The sequence below is a fragment of the Neofelis nebulosa genome, chromosome 6 (assembly GCF_028018385.1).
Source record: "Neofelis nebulosa isolate mNeoNeb1 chromosome 6, mNeoNeb1.pri, whole genome shotgun sequence".
Classification (NCBI taxonomy): Eukaryota; Metazoa; Chordata; class Mammalia; order Carnivora; family Felidae; genus Neofelis; species Neofelis nebulosa.
In genome coordinates this window covers 8,542,397-8,561,750 of record NC_080787.1, presented here as the reverse complement: position 1 = coordinate 8,561,750, position 19,354 = coordinate 8,542,397, and the positions used below count along the sequence as shown (strand labels likewise).

Below are 19,354 nucleotides of genomic sequence, written 5' to 3'. Positions count from 1 at the left end.
AAACAGGCAACTGGCCCACAGGTGGTGGTTTGATGAGCCTGAACAGCAATCGCTTATACTCAGTGGCTTAAACAACAGAGGTCTGTCTCTCACTCACACTCTTTCCATCACAGATCTGCACACAGACTGTTCACTACGTACTTTCAGGAGTTCAGAATTACGGAGTATCACGTGCTTCCATGATCACTCAGGCAGAAATCAGGAATATGGCAAATCCTTCACTGGCTTTTAAAGTTTCCACCTGAAAGTGACACCACATTCACTCTCATTTCTTTGGCCACAGCAAGTCACATGGCTACCCCCAACTTCACTGGATCAAGGCAGGACAAAACTACTATGTGCCCAGAAGGGTAGGGAAGCAGACATACTTAGTGAACAGTGGTAATTACTACCAGAAGCACATTATTTCTTATTATTTGTTCTTTTTCTACCACTAGACCACTTTCCTTTTTAATTGAAGATGACATTGTTAGCAGTGTTACAGAAATTTAAATCTATAAATAATCGATTTTAATTTATTTTTAACTTGCTTATTATTTTTATTTTAGACAGAGAGAGCAAGCAGGGGAAAGAGGCAAAAGGAGGAGGGGGGAGAGAGAGAGAGAGAGAGAGAGAGAGCGAGAATCCCAAACAGCCTTCATGCTCAGCATGGAGCCCAATGAAGGGTTTGATCCCACAAGGCTGGGACCATGACCTGAGCTAAAATCAAGTCAGATGCTCAGCCCACTAAGCCACCCAGGTGCCCCTAAAGTCTATTTTTAAATCACCTTTTGCTATTTTGCTTTTCCCAAACCCCTCTGACCTCAATTGCTTCAATTTTGGTGGATCTGTCTATTGCCATGGCTTTGAGCAGACATTTATGCTATGTAACTTAATATAGTTATGTATTAACTTAGTGCAGAAAAATCAGCATTCCTTTTGCCTGAAACAGAACATCCCCAATTCAGCTTTCAATTAAAAGACTCATGTCTTACTGTTTCCAGAAGAAAGAAATACAAGCTATTATCTATCTTCTTTCTTGCAAATAGTAGGGAAGCTGATCAATTACAAATACTTATTGAATACCTATTAAAATGCATACTGTGCTGCGTATTTTGAAGGACAGAGAAAACTAAATGCTTGTCCCGAAGACTTTTTAATAGTTACCAACATAATAATAAACATTTGAAATGAGAGTGACCAATACTACACTGTATAATTAAGAGCTGAATTGTGAACAAGAGGCATTGAGTTGAGTAACAGTAAGATAAAAGGAAGGCCAATCAAAGGTACTTTAAATAGATGGGATTCATGGAGGAAGGACGTTCAAATTAGCTTCAAGAGTTGGGAAGAATTTCACTAGGTTAAGGTGGGAGAAAAGAGGGATAAGAAGAAGAAAGTTTCTGGAAAAAGGAACACAATAACTGAGGGCATGAAAGTGGATGCTAGTCTGGCATAGCCACGAGAAAGTAAAGATATGGACCCAAATCCAATGAAAGATGCCATTCAGAAAGAGCAGGAGGGGCACCTGGGTGGCTCAGGTCATGATCTTGCGGTTTGTGAGTTCAAGCCCCGCGTCAGGCTCTGTGGCTGGAGCCTGCTTCAGATTCTGTGTCTGCCCTTCCCCTGCTCATGTTCTGTCTCTCTCTGTCTGTCAATAATAAATAAACATTAAAAAAATAATTAAAAAAAAAAAAGAGCGAGCAGGAAATAAATAATTTGAAAGATAGAATGAAGCTTTAGTTTTATTATTTTTTTTTAATTTTTTTAATGTTTATTTATTTTAAGGAAAGAGAGACAGAGTGTGAACAGGGGAGGGGCAGAGAGAGAGGGAGACACAGAATCCAACAGGCCCCAGGTTCCAAGCTGTCAGCACAGATCCCAACATGGGGCTCAAACTCAGAAACCATGAGATCATGACCTGAATTATAGTCGGTCGCTTAAGGTTATGGCCCTTGGTTTCAGCTCAGGCCATTATTTCAGGGTTCATGAGACAGAGCCCACATCAGGCTCTACACTGACAGTGCAGAGCCTGCTTGGGATTCTCTCTCTCTCTCTCTCTCTCTCTCAAAATAAGCAAATAAACTTTAAAATAGATAGATAAATTTCTCATCTCGTGAGAAATGAGAAAAGGACAATCAGCAGACAATAGCTTTTATACAATACTGATGAACCAATACTAGGGGGGTGAGTGGTAGCAGCCCAGCAAAGCCCTCCTCTCTCTGGCTCTCCATTTTTTCATTGTAACAGGAAGTCTTCCTGTGTAGCAAGCTCTGCTCATGAACACAGAACTTCCTGTCAGCCTCTTCTGGTTTCTGAGTAATTAGCTAGCAGGAAAACCACCCTATATGCAATAGTAGAGGAAACACATCTAGAAAAAAATCAGCTTATTTTGCTTTTTTTAAAACTATAAAAAGCACCCCCCATATCACTGGGCACAGGAGGGAAATCAGCTACATAAGAAAGAAAGAAAAAAAAAAAAACAGAAGAAGCAAAAATAAATCTGACCTCACAAGAACCAATTTAAGTAACAGAAAAATAAATTTTCAAGCCTCTAATTAATATTTTTGGAGATATTCTAGATATAATAAATACCTAAAGTAAAAACAAGATGTTATAAAGAAGAAACAATTAGAGAACAAGAAAAAGTACTTGGAAATTAAAAATATGCTTGCCACACTATAATTGTTTCTAGAAAGGTAGAAATATGACATGAGAAAAATGAGAAAGACAAAAAATAAAGAGAAAATATAAAAGACCTGGAGGTCTAATCCAGGTCCACAATACAACCAAAATGTGTTCTAGAAAGAGAGCCCAGAGAAAATGCAAGGGTAGAAGTTATGACAGAAATCACTGAAGAAAATCTACCAAAGCTAAGATCGCTATGAATCTTCAGATCGAAAGAAGGTACTGAGAGGTTGGCAGGATAATATTAGATGTACTAAGGAAAAAAGAAGATCCAAAAAGCACTTAGAGAGGGAAGAAATCAGTCACCTTCAAGGGAATAAAAATCAGACTTGCAGCAGGCAATCTGCAATTATTAGATATCAGAAAACATTAGAATTTTTGTTAATGTCTTAAAACAACTGGATATCCATAGGGGAAAAAGAAGAATCCTGATCCCTACCTCAAACCATACACATAAACCGAGATGAATTCTTGACTAAACATAATAACTAAAACAAAAAGATGGAAGAGGGGTGCCTGGGTGGCTCAGTTGGTTGAGCGTTTGACTTTGGCTCAGGCCATGATCTCATGGTTCATGAGTTTGAGCCCCGCATCAGGCTCTGTTCTGACAGCTCAGAGCCTGGAGCCTGCTTTGGATTCTGTGTCTCCCCCTCTCTGTCTCTCCCCTGCCCATACCCTCTCTGTCTTTCAAAAATAAATAAAAACCATTAAAAAAAAGATGGAAGAAAACACAGAAGAATATCTTCATGACTTGGGGTAGGAAGGACGCTGAAAGCAAAAACATAAAAGGAAGAAATGATAAATTCATCAAGTTTTAAATAGTTCTGTTTCTTATAAATACATTTATAAGACAATGTATTGTTTGGAAAAAATACTTAAAAAACATACTTGAGAAAGCTCAAAATCCAGAATATATAAAGAACCCTGCCAACAACAAAAAAAGAACTGTACAGTTCAAAAAAGATAATCTGATGCAGCTCTCTCTCTAGCTCGGCTGGTCTCCTATTTTGAGAGTGCACTTTTTGCTTTAATAAACTTTCCCACTTGTGTTTAAAAAAAAAGATAATTCATGTTTTTAAATGACTGAAAGATTTAATCAAATACTACCTAAAGGAAAATACACAAATTGCACATGAAAAACTGCTCAAAATCATTAGAAATTAGGAATTAAAAACTAAAATCAAAATGAAACACTACTATATGACCAATATGACTGAAATTGGGAAGACTGACAACAAATGTTGGCAAGGGCTGTGGAGCAACCAGAATTCTCATGCTTTATTGGAAGGCTGTAAAATAAGATGATCATTCTGGCAGAAGATCTGGCAAGGTCCTCAAAAAATGAAACCTACAGCTACTCTATGACTTCACATCTCCACTCCTAGCACTTTGTCCAAGAAAAATGGAAACTGTGCCTACAAAAAGATGTGTGCAGGGGCGTCTGGGTGGCTCAGTCGGTTGAGTATCTGACTCTTGGTTTCAGCTCAGGTCAAGATCCCAGGGTCTTAGGACTGAGCCCTGAGGTGGGCTCTGTGCCAAGCATGGAGCCTGCTTGAGATTCTCTCTCTTCCTCTGCCCCTCTCTCCTCCACTTGCACGCGTGCTCTCTCTCTCTCTCTCTCTAAAACAAAAAACCAAAACAAACAAAACAAAACACAAAAGATGTGTGCAAGAATGTGTGTAGCAGCTGTATTCACAATAGCTGAAAACTAGAAACAGTCCCCATGTATTTATCAGTAGAAAAATGGATAAATAAACGGTGGTATAGCTATACAATGAAAGGGATGCAGACAACAACATGGATAAGTGTAAAAACATTATGCTGAGTGAAAGAATCCTTACACAAAAGTGCGACTGCTGTATGAGTCCATCTACAGGAAGTCCTAAACAGGCATAATGAATCCACGATGAGAAAAACAAAATTCAGAACAGCGGTTACCTCTGCAAGGGGGCAGGTGCAGGGATTTCCTGGGAAGGGACACGAGGGAAGACGCAATGTTCTATATGTTGATATGGGTTTGGGTTTCAGTGTCAAAACTCACTGAATGGTACACTTCAAATTTCTGCATTTTGTTGTATAAAAATTTTAGCTCAAATGAAAAAAAATTGTAAACAAATATCAAACCGAATTGAATATCGGTAATGATCTGCACGCTGAAGTGTCTGAGAGTAAAGGGCAGCGGTGTCTGTGACTTACTTTGAAATGCCTAGAAAATAAGATGGATGGATAGATGAGCAGAGGGATGGATACGTGGAAAGGTATTTAATAAAGGAAATATAATGTTAATTGTAGAATCTAAGTGACAGATCTATGGGCGTTCAGTATAAAACTCTTCCAATTTTTCTGTACTTTCAATTTCTTTTTGTAATGTTGGGATAAAAGAAAATAATGAGATATTACTGTCAATATTTTGGAAGAAAATTATAAATTTCTTCCAAAATTTCTAGAAATAAATTTCTTCCATAAAATTTCTAGAATTTTATGTACAGCTGTCAATCAAGCTATTGATAAAGCTATTTTCAGTTTTGCAAGGGATAATGTGATTTTTTGCCTACTTAGAATCTCTTAGGACACCATCCCTTCCTCATCCCTGGGGTAGGGTCATCCGACCTCCCAACATTCAGGGCGGGCATGCGACTCAAATTTGGCCAAATAAGCGTACTTCATGCCCTGGGCCACAGTGATTGTTCAGAGATGAGCCAAGCAAAGTCCTTCAGAGGTATTTTACTGGAACCATCAGTAAAGTAGTTTTCATTTTTGCTAGGATCACAATCTGTGAAGAAGACTTGAGCCTGGAGAGATGTTGGAAACTACGTTGTCAGCACATGAGGTAAGCTTGCAGGAAAATGAAGCTGACACAGAAGGAAACAAAGGCAGAGCACGGAGAGAAAGAAACAAGGCAGTGATGACAATGTTTGAGTTCCTGGACTCATTTTGGACCATAACTTCCTCTCACCGTAGCTTGTGGTGGAGAAAATATATATATATATTTTTTGGTAGGCTCCATGCCCAGCATGGAGCCCAACGTGGAGCTTGAACTCATGACCCCTGAGATCAAGATCTGACCTGAGATCAAGAGTCCAACATTTAACTGACTGAGTCACCAGGTGCCCCACAGTAGAGAAAATATTAATAATATAGTGAGAAAATCATGTTTTCCCCTTGTACTGTGTTGAATAGTAGCCCCCCAAAATTCATGCCCACATGGAATCTCAAAATGTAACATTATTTGGGCATGGGGTCTTTGCAGACATAATTAGTGAAGGATCTGGAGATGAAAGCAGCCTGCATGTAGCGGGGCCCTTATAGGAAGAGGAGAGGACACACACAGAGTCACAGGGAAGGAGAGAGAGGCAGCTGTTGGAGTATTGAGGCTGCAAGGCAAGAAATGCCAGGATTACTGGAGCCACCAGAAGCTGGAAAGAAGGAAGGCTCTTCCCCAGGGCCCAGAGAGAGCATGATCCGGCCGACGTGGACTTCCAGCCTCCAGAATGGTAGGACAGCAGCCCTAGGAAACTAACATACTTCTCAATAAGGAAGAAATAAATTACAAACTCTAAGAGCAAAATGTCCAAATGTGAAGGAAACTAAAATGTGGCAAGATTTTTGAGCAACAGGTAGAATGAAAGAAAAGAGGATGTATTTGTACAGATGTTCAGAGCATATTATTTTGAACAGTCCAGGGATGGTTAACAATGGATGTTACAGGCAAAATTTCCTCTGGCACAATATTCACATAGTCATAATAACGTAAGCCCTGTGTATTGACATCACACTTTTAGAATAAACCTATATGCATATAGCTCTTGGATACTGTCATGCACAGGTTATAAATGCAATCACCCTTAACAATGTGAGATTAAAGATCTACCTGACAGAAACCGTTGGTAGAGTGTGCGACTCTTGATCTCGGGGTTGTGAGTTCGAGCCCCACAATGGGTTTAGAGTTTACATAAAAAATAACAATAAAAGTAATAATAGAATTATCCTCAATAAAAAAAATTCTTAAAAAAGAAGTTGAAAAGTGAAAAGAGAGGGAGAAATGGAAGAGCAAGGGCACTAGTAACCTCATTTTACTTTGTGAGGAATTAAGAAATACTCTCAAATGTTGATGGCAAGGACCAAAAATAATTTATAACTATCAAAAATTGGGCGGTGGGATGAGGCAAGGTGGTATGGGGTAGTGCCTCTGAGCCTAACTCTTATTCTTCATAAACAGTAGAATGTCTAGGGGCGCCTGGGCAGTTCAGTCAGTTGAGCATCTGACTTTGGCTCAGGTCATGATCTCACAGTTGATGGGTTCGAGCCCCGCATCAGGCTCTGTGCTGACAGCTCGGAGCCCGGAGCCTGCTTTGGATTGTGTGTCTCCTCGCTATACCCCTCCTCCACTCACACTCTGTTTTTCTCAAAAATTAATAAAAACGTAGAAAACATTGTTTAAAAAAGGTAGAATGTCTAAACTGGTAGATACAATTCGATATTGCACAATATTATTATTGCATAATATTAAATAATATTGTATAATATTATTATTTAGGATTATGGAATAACCAGCATGGCAAGAAAAAAGAGATATGGTGGAAAGTAATTTTCTCAAGCATATTCTAGATCAAAGAAACTACATGAAGGGGCGCCTGGGTGGCGCAGTCGGTTAAGCGTCCGACTTCAGCCAGGTCACGATCTCGCGGTCCGTGAGTTCGAGCCCCGCGTCAGGCTCTGGGCTGATGGCTCGGAGCCTGGAGCCTGTTTCCGATTCTGTGTCTCCCTCTCTCTCTGCCCCTCCCCCGTTCATGCTCTGTCTCTCTCTGTCCCAAAAATAAATAAAAAACGTTGAAAAAAAAAAAAAAAAAAAAGAAACTACATGAAGCCTACATCTGGGCATTGGGCCTGCGTTTAGGGCTGAGGCTGTTTTTTCTTTTTTTTTTTTTTTAATAGTATCATTTCTATTTTTTTTATGTACGATTGGCTTTGGTAAAAATGCCAACAGATGAGGTGGATCAGATTATAGAGGGCCTTATAAAGATGAGGCAGGAAAATTTTTTACTAGATTAAGGCCTGACAACGGCACTTGGGAATGGTGGTAAAGAGATCGATTTAGTATTTAATAGGAAAAGTCCAGAAGACTAAATGTCTGGGTAGAAGATAGAAGTCAGTCAAGAAGACAGTAAAGTTTTTGGCCTGGGTGACAGTAATGGATTGAATTACCCTCCTCCCCATTTTTATGTGAAAGCCCTAACTCCAGTACTTCAGAAGGTGTCTGCGTTTGGAGATAAGGCCCTCAGAGGCACAACTGAGGTTAAATGAGGTCATTGGGGTGGGCTCTAATCCAGTACGACTGGTGTCCCTCTAAGAGGAGAGAGAGGACATCAGGGATGCATGTGGACAGAAAAGGCCATGTGAGGGAGGACACAGCAAGAAGGTGGCCATCTGCAAGCCAACTGGAGGCCTCAGGAGAAACCAGACCTGCCAGCACCTTAATCTTGGACTTCTAGTTTCTTCCAGAACTGTAAGAAAGTAAATTTCTGTTGTTTAAGACACCTTAAATGTCGTTTCTGTGGGTTCTTTTTTTTTTTTATTGTTGCTGTTGTTGTTGTGGTTATGACAGTCCTATTAATGAGGTTTAGGGGTGATGGTGGGGTTCATGGGGTTCAGAGCTGATGGCCAAGAAAGAATTGTTGAAGACGTCTTTGGTACAAAAAGGTGATTTTATTGAAGCATGGGGACAGGACCCATGGGCAGGAAGAGCTGCACTGTAAGTGTGGGGGTGACCAGTTTATGGAATTGGAGGAGACAAAGTCAAGAAAGAGTTTCTAAAGACACGCTGACATTCTAAAGACGTACTGGAGGCCCAGCTATGGTCAAGCTAAGGTTGTTTTTTCCTCTAGCAAAGCATTAACATCAGACAGTAGGGAATTCAGGCTGTGGATGGGATTGCCTTTTTCTAGTAAACTGGTGGAGACACTTATCAGTTTAACCGTTTGTTTTTTTGTGCTTTCCTGTTTTGGGGTAGCTAGGAGTGTCCAAGGAGTAACATACATGTCCCACCTTGGTGGGGGGGGGGGGGCGCGCTGTGAGCCTGCACTTTGCCCTCAGCTAGCCCCACGCTCCTTCATCGCTATCGAACTAACACAGGGACAAAATGACCATGCCATGACCAAAGGCAGGGCAATGGGGAGGAGGAGCCAGTTTGGGAAAGGAGATAGGTCCAAATTACAGTAGCAGTGAAATACCAAGAGTAGATGAACAGTGAACACTGAGGGGCTAACGTGTGAGTGAGAAAGCAGCACAGGCCTTTCTGGCACCGACGGAACAGCCGTAGGAAAGATGCTGCGTGTTAGAGTGAAAGAGTAAAGACCGACTAGAGTGCCAAGGGCTGAAAAAGGGAGTACCCAGTAAAGGGGTGGCAAGAGGGATAGAAGTAATAAAGACAGGAGGAATTGCTAGCAAACAGAACGAAAGCCAAGGAAGAGAGAGAGCATTTGAGGTAGGAGAAATCATTTGTGTGTGTGTATGTGTGCATGTACGTGTGTGTGTGTGTTTAACGTACCAGAGAGGTCAAGAGATCGAGAAACCAGAAAAGAATAATGGATTTAGCTAAAAAGAGGTCATTGTTGACCTTATAAGAGAACAGCGTCAGTGTAGCTGTGGGGAAGGAAACCGACTGCCAAATATGCAGCAGGAGAGACTATGGACAGAGGGAGGTTCAGGAGATGCGGGAAGAAACAGCACCGTGGGTGGTGGGTGTGTGGGGTGACTACCCAGAGCCCCGCTGCAGTAAACGGGGAAGAAAGTGGTGAGGTGGCTCCCAGAAAAGCTGGGAGCACGAAAAATGAATCTATTTTAGAAAGGAGGGACAGAGAGCCAGTGGGGAAGAGGGCCTGGAGATCTTTGGAACTAGGAGTGAAGACAGTCGTAGAAGCTTGAGCCTGATTAGGAAGTCAATGAATGCCAGGGAAAGGGAGGGAGGAGGGGCCTCGGGGGAAGGGAAGAAAGTCTACCGGAGAGATTGTGGGTTTGGTAGAAGTCACTAAAAAATCAGCAAGTGGTGGGGCGCCTGGGTGGCTCAGTCAGTTAAGCGTCCGACTTCGGCTCAGGTCATGATCTCAGGGTTCGTGGGTTCAAGCCCCGCATCGGGCTCTGTGCTGACAGCGCGGAGCCTGGAGCCCTGTTCGGATTCTGTGTCTCCCTCTCTCTCTCTGCCCCTCCCCCACTCGCGCTCTGTCTCAAAAATAAGTAAATATTAAAAAAAAAAAAAAAAGAAATCATTGAGAGATACCAAGCGGGAGGAACACTCAATGTGTTCCTATAGGAGCTTAAAGCATTCATACAAGCAAGGAATTAAGGGCTGTCTGGAGCAGTTTACGCCCTTAGTGTGACCTCAAGAAGCTCCTCCCTGAATCAGCTTCTGTTATTGCACGGCTATTTCCAGTGTTCCGGGATTCCATCCCACAAGCCCAAGGCCATTTATATATACTCCAGGGCCAGGAAGATTCTCTGCTGGGAAGATTTTTTAGTACAAAATCAACTATTCTCTGCTCCAAGTGAAATACCTAAGCGGTCTACGAAGACAGCTGGCCAAAAGCTTTTAAGGAATGTTTTGCTAAGCAAGATGAACTGAGACCTCTTTCCATGCTAGGCCTGAAGAAATGAACGATGGAGGTAAAGATAGGAGTCACTCTGCAACTTTGGCGGTTGGCATTCATTCAACAGCTCAATAGTGTCCTCAGTTCACAGGCTCCTTCTGCTGGGACACTCCTTATTCTTGTTGACTCAGGAACTCAAACTGGCTCCTGTGGTTCCCAACCTCTCAGGTGCATTCAAAGGCAGAAGAGAGGGTAAAAGCCTTTGTCTTCCTGGGGCTACTCTTAACAGGGGAAAAGATTTATTTTCCAGTAGCCCTACAGATGTCCCCTCAAATCTCACTGGCCATGCAAACGGATCATATGCCTGGCTACTCTTAGGTGTCAGGGAGGCTGACAGGAGGCCTGACCAATAGTGAGTCATGCCAAGGGGCTGGGTATATCGCCCAAACAACAGCAAGGGGAGAGCTGTAGGGTAGGCAACAGTGCCTGTCACAGCGAATCCAACCCACATATGTAAACATTTGGTCTTAAATCTGCATCACATTGTGTATAATGTTTTCTGGGTTTTTGTTTTGTTTTTCTAACATTTTAAATCTTTCACTACATGGACTATTTTCTTGTATGGATGTGACTATAGTGTCTCTGGGTGTTTTTCCTAATAAGTTATAAGAAAATACCTATTTGTATTTTAACTTTATAAATATAAGTTTCTATATTACACTTAATCCTGTTTCTTTAGGTAAGACTGACTGCTTACTCTGAGTACTTGTGAAACTAGTATATTCACACTTCCTCCCTCTTTCTGCTCTTTTTAGTATTTATTTTTATATCTTAAAATATACTTCTTCTATACTTGATTTATTAGTTGCGGGTTTTTTTGAACTTTTTTTAAATGTTTATTTATCTGTGAAAGAGACAGTGTGTGAGTGGGGGAGGAGCAGAGAGAGAGGAAGACACAGAATCCAAAGCAGGCTCCAGGCTCTGAGCTGTCAGCACAGAGCCTGACGCGGGATTCAAATTCATGAACCATGAAATCATGACCTGAGCTGAAGTCTGACGTTTAACTAACTGAGCAACCCAAGTGCCTCTATCAGTTGTGGTTTCTTTTTTATTAAAAAAAAAAAAATTATTTTTAGAGAGCAAGAGTGAGCAGGGTAGAAAGAGACAGAGAGACAGAGAGAGAGAGAGAGAGAGAGAGAGACAGAGGGGGCGGGTGGGAGAATCTTAAGCAGGTGCCATGTTCAGCACAGACCCTGACATGGGGCTTGATCCCACAACCCTGGGATCATGACCTGAGCTGATGTCGAGCTGGACACTCAGACAACCGAGCCACCCAGATGCCTGGATTTACCAGTTTTAAGGGATCTATTTTCATCACTGACTATTAAGAATGACTGAATGAGCACAACTTAAATGACTTCCCTCTTTCTGTCACTTTTCTTCTCCCAGCTGTTGTTCACTATGGACTTTGTCCAAATGGGAATTGAGATATAGGCACTTGAGACTTCCAGTGATGTACAGGGGAGACTTTCTTGCTGGGGAGATTGGTACGAAGATGGCTTTTCACTGTGATATGGAACTAGATCTGGGCCCAGTCACGAAGGAGGGACCAGCTTCCGGGCCAAGGTTATCCTGCCGAGATATACAAGTAATGATGGCATCTTGTAATCAAGATGTGTGTAGAACTGGACATTGAGGAAAGTCTAGTAGCAGAGTCATTAGCTTTTCTTCAGCAACCTTCAGAGGAGTTAATCTGTGAGAATGTGCAGTTCCCCTCAGGTCTGCATTTTTATTTAAAACCAATTTTTTTTTTTAACATTTATTTATTTTTTAGAGACAGAGACAAAGCACAAGTGGAGGAGGGGCAGAGAGAGAGGGAGACAGAATCTGAAGGAGGCGCCAGACTCTGGGCTGTCAGCTCAGAGCCCGACGCGGGGCTCGAACTCACGGACCGCGAGATCGTGACCTGAGCCGAAGTCGGATGCTTAACTGACTGAGCCACCCAGGCGCTTCAGGTCTGCGTTTTTAAACTTGAACTTTCTTCCGGCGGCGCTGGTAGGTTTGGACCTAAGGCTATCCAACCGAGAGAGCAGTGTTAAAATGGGGCAATCCCCTTCGCCCCAAGATTAGATCTTGGGTTGGGTATCACCTTGTTTTTCATGCAGCTCCTGCTGCAAACTTTGACCCTCTAGACTCTGCCTAGACCACTCGTACCTCAAGTCTCCCGTTCCTCAGCTGACTTCTTAAGATGCGACCTCCTTTCTGTTAGATCACCAGGACCTGCCTGGCCTCTTCGGCCATATATCAGCTCCTCTGGTACTTGACATCTTACCTTCCTGAGTGTTAGTGTCTGCCAGATCTCTCCTGGTTAGCTACGCTTTTAGTACTTTCCTCGCGACACCAGCCCTGCTCACGGCTGCTTAAATCCCACAGTGGCACTTGGTTGGAAAGCCAAGAAACGAGAACACTGTTCTGAAAACAAACAGGGAGTGTGTGTATGGGGGAAGTTGTCTACCACAGATCGACAAACTTTTTCTCGAAAGGCTCAGATAGCAAACATTTTTAGACTTTGCAAGCCATACAGTCTCTGTCACAACTACTCAGCTCTGCCTTTGTAGGAGGAAAGCAGCCACAATTTTATGGTGTATTCCAGTAAGACTTTAATTACAGATGCTGAAGTTTGAATTTCATTTCATGTGCCACAAAAGATTCTCCTTTTGGTATTTTTTACTTCAATTATTTAAAAATGTAAAAACCGGGGCGCGTGGGTGGCGCAGTTGGTTAAGCATCCAACTCTTGATTTCGGCTCAGGTCACGATCTCACGGTTCGTGAGCTGGAGCCCTGCGTTGGGCTCTGCGCTGATAGCTATGAGCCTGCTTGGTATTCTCTCTCTCCTCACTCTGTTCCTCCTATGCTCACTCTCAAAATAAACTTAAAAAAAAATTGTAAAAACCATTCTTAATTCATGGGCTATTAAAAAAACAAAAAAGACAACAGGCCAAATGTGGCCCATGAACTGACTGTTGTTTGCACTTGTCTGGTCTATAAGACTGAATGTCAAACACTGAGGTGGGACCGACGAGAAGCCTAATGGACACAGGGTCTTTCTTTCTGTTTATTTAATGAGAAGGCATGTGATATCCTTAATGAAGTCTGCAGAATTATTTATTGAAAGAACGCTATACCTCAGTGGGATCTTACCATTGCTGTAACTTCAGGAATATACAAATACCAGAAAACGGAGAAAGAAGGAACACATAGACATCTGATCCCCGCAGTTCTTTGTTTTTCTTTCCAAATGAACCAGAAATGCAGGAGAAACTGGCAGATAACAGCTTTCTTTTGTTCAAATGGCCTCATCTAATTTATTTTAGCCTCAAGAAAGAGTATTTCTAGGTGTCCTAAGTACCCAACACATTAAAGAACTGTTCTTAGTCTGATTGTGCTTTCTTGATTGTTAATTTAGAATTGATAACCTGAGCTGAATATTTTCACATGGAACTTTCTTGAAAAATGTCACATTTTTAATTTACAAGATTTATTCATGTGTAATTTTCATGATTATAGTCGTCACTGGGGTAATACTGAGCAGATCGTTATCCATACATCCATTGCTATACTCAACATCGTATGTTAGGCTTTGTTTTTTCTTCATAAACTTATTTTAGAATACTTTTATATTTACAAAATGTAACAAAGATAAGACAGAGAGTTCCCACATAATTGTCATCCAGGTTCCCCAGCGTTAACATCGCACATTACTGTAGTATGGCTGCCAAACTAAGGAACCGACGTTGGTACGATACATTAGCTAAACTCTAGGATTCTTTCGGACTGCGCCCGTGCTAGACTTTTGATAATGAAATCAGAGTAAATTATTACAACTCCGCTACCATTTTATAATAAGAGATTAATAATTAGTCTTTCGTTAAAATAAAAGTATGTTATATAATCACAGGATATATATCTTTTTTTTTTTTTTTTTTAATTTTTTTTTAACGTTTTTATTTATTTTTGAGACAGAGAGAGACAGAGCATGAATGGGGGAGGGGCAGAGAGAGAAGGAGACACAGAATCTGAAACAGGCTCCAGGCTCCCAGCTGTCAGCACAGAGCCCAGCACAGAGCCCGACATGGGGCTTGAACTCACGGACCACGAGATCATGACCTGAGCTGAAGTCGGCCACTTAACCGACTGAGCCACCCAGGCGCCCCAAAGGATATATATCTTTTTAACTATTCTTTCCTCTTAATCATTTTAATTCATAAGAAGCCCCGTCAATACTATTTTCTTATTAAAGACTTCCACATGGGATCCTTTAGCTAGATATTTGACACTGTTCAATATGTAATATGGAATAGAAAATAAAAAGGGCAACCATTTTGTTTTAAAAAGCCAACCAAGACCAAAACCAATCTGTGACTTCTATTAACATCAGCTGTTTTACTTCTATTAAATCAGTAGCCGCCACAGGGCAACCATATTTGGGAAATAACAAAATTAAAAAGGAAACTATCTTCCTTTAAGCTAGTTCCTTTTCTTTAAACTTATCTTTTCCAATAATAAACACATACTGCTTATTAAGGATCCTCTTATATGCTAGTTAATTTTCTGCATTGTGTTGATTTAAGCAATAAAAAAGCCCCACCACGCACTAAAGGACTCAGGGAGCTTCCTTCCCTGTTCCTTATCCGACCCGTCAGCACCATATACTGCTCTTTTTCTCTCCCAGTCTCAAGGTCCACTTCACCTCAGCTCCGGCTTCCTTCTCAGCATAACTGAGACTGTACCTCAACAGCAAGGAACTTCTGAAGGCAACACTCACCTCTCATTCAAGTAATACAGGCAGTTAGAGTTAGTTGAACAAACTTTCCCCTTTCCCCTTTGGACACTAAAAGGGCTGGATGCAGTCTTTTCCAGGCTCTGTGAAGCCTTGAGACCAGAAATCAATGTGTACTGTGCGTATTTAACCTGTTAATGGGGTGTGTAATCGTCAACTTTTAAATTATCTGTGGGGATGGGGGAGGGGGGGATAGTGACATCCCACAATTTTATAACTGAGAAAGATGACATATTTTTTAAATGTTTATTTCTTTTTGAGAGATAAGAGCGCAAGCAGAGGAGGGGCAGAGAGAGGGGAACAGAGGATCCGAACCTGGCTCAGCGCTGTCAGCGCAAAGCCCAATGAGGGGCTTGAACTCGCTATCTGAGCCAAAGCCGGATGGTCAGCCGACTGAGCCACCCAGGCGCCCCAGAAAGACGGTATTTAGTCTGCGTGAATCTCCACCAAATCTGTCCCCTGCATGCCTTCCTGGGAATAGCTTCAGGGTATAGTTTACAGTAAACATGCAAAGGCCAGAAGATCTGCAACTGGGAAGATCAAAAGGAAGGAGCAGAAGTAGTTCAGGAAGCAGACATTCTCATGGGCTCTCCTACACCAAGCAATTTCTCTCCATCTTCTGATGACCGACAGGCCTTTAACAAGGGACACAACGTTCTAGTTCTTAATTCAAGATAAAGGACAGAGCTGGAGCCGTTTTAGAACAACACATTCAAGGGCCAAGCAGAAAGGGGAGCTGTTGGGGGGTTCTGAGCAGGGACACTGAAAAACTCAGGAGGAGGAGGGAGCAACAGAAGGAGCAAAAGGGTCATGAATACTTTCAAGTTGTTGAACCTAGATACTGGGCACACAGACTTTCATACTATTGTTCTGTCGATCTGCACAGATATACGAATTTTTCAAAATAAGAAGGATGTGAGAAATCTGCATGTATGTTTGAAGTTTTTCTTTTAAAACTATTGGGGGTGGGGCGCCGGGGTGGCTCAGTGGATTAAGCTTCCGACTTCGGCTCAGGTCACGATCTTGCGGTTTGTGAGTTCGAGCCCCACGTCGGGCTCTGTGCTGACAACTTGGAGCCTGGATCCTGCTTCAGATTCTGTGTCTCCCTCTCTCTCTCTCTGCCCCTCCCCTGCTTGTGCTCTGTCTCTGAAAAATGAATAAATGTAAAAAAGAAATATCTCGGGGGATATCCAAATATGATGTGAACATAAAATCACAATGGAAAAGTTATGGTTAAGAGCACCTGCCTGGCTCAGTGAGTGTGCGACTCTTGATCTTGGGGTCGTGAGTTCAAGCCCTACATTGGGTGCAGAGCCTACTTAAATAAATAAATGAAATTGAAAAGTTATGCTTAAATGTTCGTTGTCATACCTAAGGGAATGTAGATCATAGAGAGGTACGGCCCAACTGAAACTGTTCCACTTGAATTTTTTCCCCCCCAGTTACTTTGGCACTTATTTAAGCCAAGAGAAAAAGGTCATACTGTTTTCATGCAACATATACTTGGTTCTTTAAATAACAACCATGACAAATAGTAGAAGGAATTAAAGAATGCTGCGCTTGTAATCCATTCAAAACACCAACATTTGGGTTGTACGTAATTAAAGAATATGTAAGATGCTTTTTGAATACCGTAGCAGCCGGTATGTAGAGACAGGCCTTCAGCGGACGCAGGAATGCAGATTAGGAAAGACAAAAAAATCACGCAGGAACTTGTCAATGTTATACAACTTCTATACAGTATTTTGACTTAAATCCAAGACTCTCCCCTATTTGTGGTGAGCAACTGCATGTAACATTAAATGCCGTTTCCCTCTGGATTTTACCCTGGAGGAGCCCAATTTTGTTTTTTTAGCCTTGCGAATCATTTACCGAAAAGAAGGCAGCCTTGCCACTTTTACACGAATGCTATCAATGTCAGTATTTCTTGGGATTGCAGGAAGATTCACATTCTTTACAGCTGATACAGCACAGGTTGGAGCTCCAGCGATGCCCGCCTCGTCAGGGCTGTCTTCGGGTGTTTTTGTGCATCAACGAAGGGAACAATCTCATTCATGTTGGTCTCCAATACCGTTCCCCGCATCCCTGTTTCTGCAAGCATACCATCGACCTTGTCTACAGGGAGAATTAAATCCGGTTCAGACACTTTCAAAAATACTTGTCTAATGTCTCCAAGAATACCAAATTACATTTCAAATGCCAACTTCACTCTCCGAAGAATCCACATGGAAGACAAAACAGAAGGCTGTGTGTAACGTCCATACATCAGTTTGTTAGAGCCTCTAAGTAATGATCCTCCTTCTAGGAAACTGCAAACATTTTCATCTTCCTTGCGTGGCAACCGGAAAATCTCCCTGATGGTTTGCTGTTGTGGGTCTTCACGGCAGGGCAGGCAGAACGTGCACAGCCACTGCTTCCTGTGCTTGAAGACGAGGAGCGCCTGCTCGTGGCTGGGCTGGGCAGGAGTGACCTGGCGGGTGCTGGGGGCCAGGCTGGGGCAGGCGAGAGGGCCTCCCCGGTGCATCTTGCTAGTCACCCTCTCCCTACTTGTATTTTTTAGTTGTCTTTTTGTTCGTTGTTGCCATTGGTTTGTTTGTTTGTTTTGATCTTGAACTTTTCAAGTAAACACAACAGTGGAGGTAATGAACGGGCATAGAAAAGAATATGTGTGTGGTGAAATACCACCAACTCATCATCCACTTTCAACAATTACCAACATCTCCCAGGCTTGTTCCATGTATTCCCCTCACTCAGTTTTTTTTTTCTTCTGAAGTATTTAATTTTATTTTATGTTTATTTTTTATTTTTGAGAGAGAGAGCCCGCACGCACACACAAGTGGGGTAAGGGCAGACAGAGAAGGAGACAGAGGATCCGAAGCGGGCTCTGTGCCGATAGGAGAGAACATTCTTCCAGAACATTTTAAAGTAAATCTAGAGAGACATTTTTGTAACGTGCCAACAGTCATCATCACACCTAACAAAATTTATGGTGGTTCCTTAATAGCCTGTATTTTGGAGTATGAAGTTTCCAATAATTCTTAATATAATTTTGGTTGAATTTTCTTATTTTATTTATTTTTGAGGGAGAATGCACATGCTCGTGGGGGAGGGGCAGTGAGAGAGAGAGTCCCAAGCAGGCTTATGTGGGGCTTGATCCCATAAACCGTGAGATCATGACCTGAGCCAAAATTAAGAGTTGGATGCTTGGGGCACCTGGGTGACTCAGTCAGTTAAGCTTCCGACTTTGGCTCAGGTCATGATCTCACAGCTCATGGGCTAGAGCCCCATGTCAGGCTCTGTGCTGACAGCTCAGAGCCTGGAGCCTGCTTTGGATTCTGTCTCCCTCTCTCTCTGCCACTCCACTGCTTGCTCACTCTCTCTCTAAAATATAAATAAACGTTAAAAAAAAAATTTTTTTTTTTTTAACGTTTATTTATTTTTGAGACAGAGAGAAACAGAGCATGAACGGGGGAGGGTCAGCGAGAGAGGGAGACACAGAATCTGAAACAGGCTCCAGGCTCTGAGCTGTCAGCACAGAGCCTGACGTGGGGCTCGAACTCACGGGCTGCGAAATCATGACCTGAGCCGAAGTCAGACGCTTAACCGACTGAGCCACCCAGGCGCCCCAACATTAAAAAAAATTTTATTAAAAAAAAAAAAGAGTCGGATGCTTCACCAACTGAGCCATCCAGGTGCCCCTAAATTTTTTTCTAAATTTTTTAACATTTATTCATTTTTGAGAGTGAGAGAGACAGAGAATGAGCAAGGGAGGGGCAGAGAGAGAGGGAGACACAGAATTGGAAACAGGCTCCAGGCTCTGAGCTGTCTGCACAGAGCCGGACGCGGGGCTCAAACTCCTGGAGTGCGAGATCATGACCTGAGCCGAAGTCGGACACTCAATCGACTGAGCCACCTAGGCACCCATCCCCTAAATTTTTTTTTTCAACGTTTTTTTTTTTTTTTTTTTTTTTTTTTAATTTTTATTTTTGGGACAGAGAGAGACAGAGCATGAACGGGGGAGGGGCAGAGAGAGAGGGAGACACAGAATCGGAAGCAGGCTCCAGGCTCCGAGCTGTCAGCCCAGAGCCTGACGCGGGGCTCGAACTCACGGACTGTGAGATTGTGACCTGGCTGAAGTCGGACGCTTAACCGACTGCGCCACCCAGGCGCCCCTAAATTTTTTTATACTCTTAATTGGCCTTGTAAAGATTGAACTAATACAATACTGAAGAAATAAATATCTACATTTGCTACGGACTGAAT

The 19,354-nt window shown here is 42.3% G+C and overlaps 2 pseudogenes; both read right to left on the bottom strand.

Moving 5' to 3' along the window:
• Positions 1-19,354, bottom strand: part of LOC131513675 (protein numb homolog) — a 53,804-nt pseudogene that overhangs the window by 8,243 nt on the left and 26,207 nt on the right.
• LOC131513677 (AP-3 complex subunit sigma-1-like) lies at positions 15,947-18,451 on the bottom strand (annotated as a pseudogene).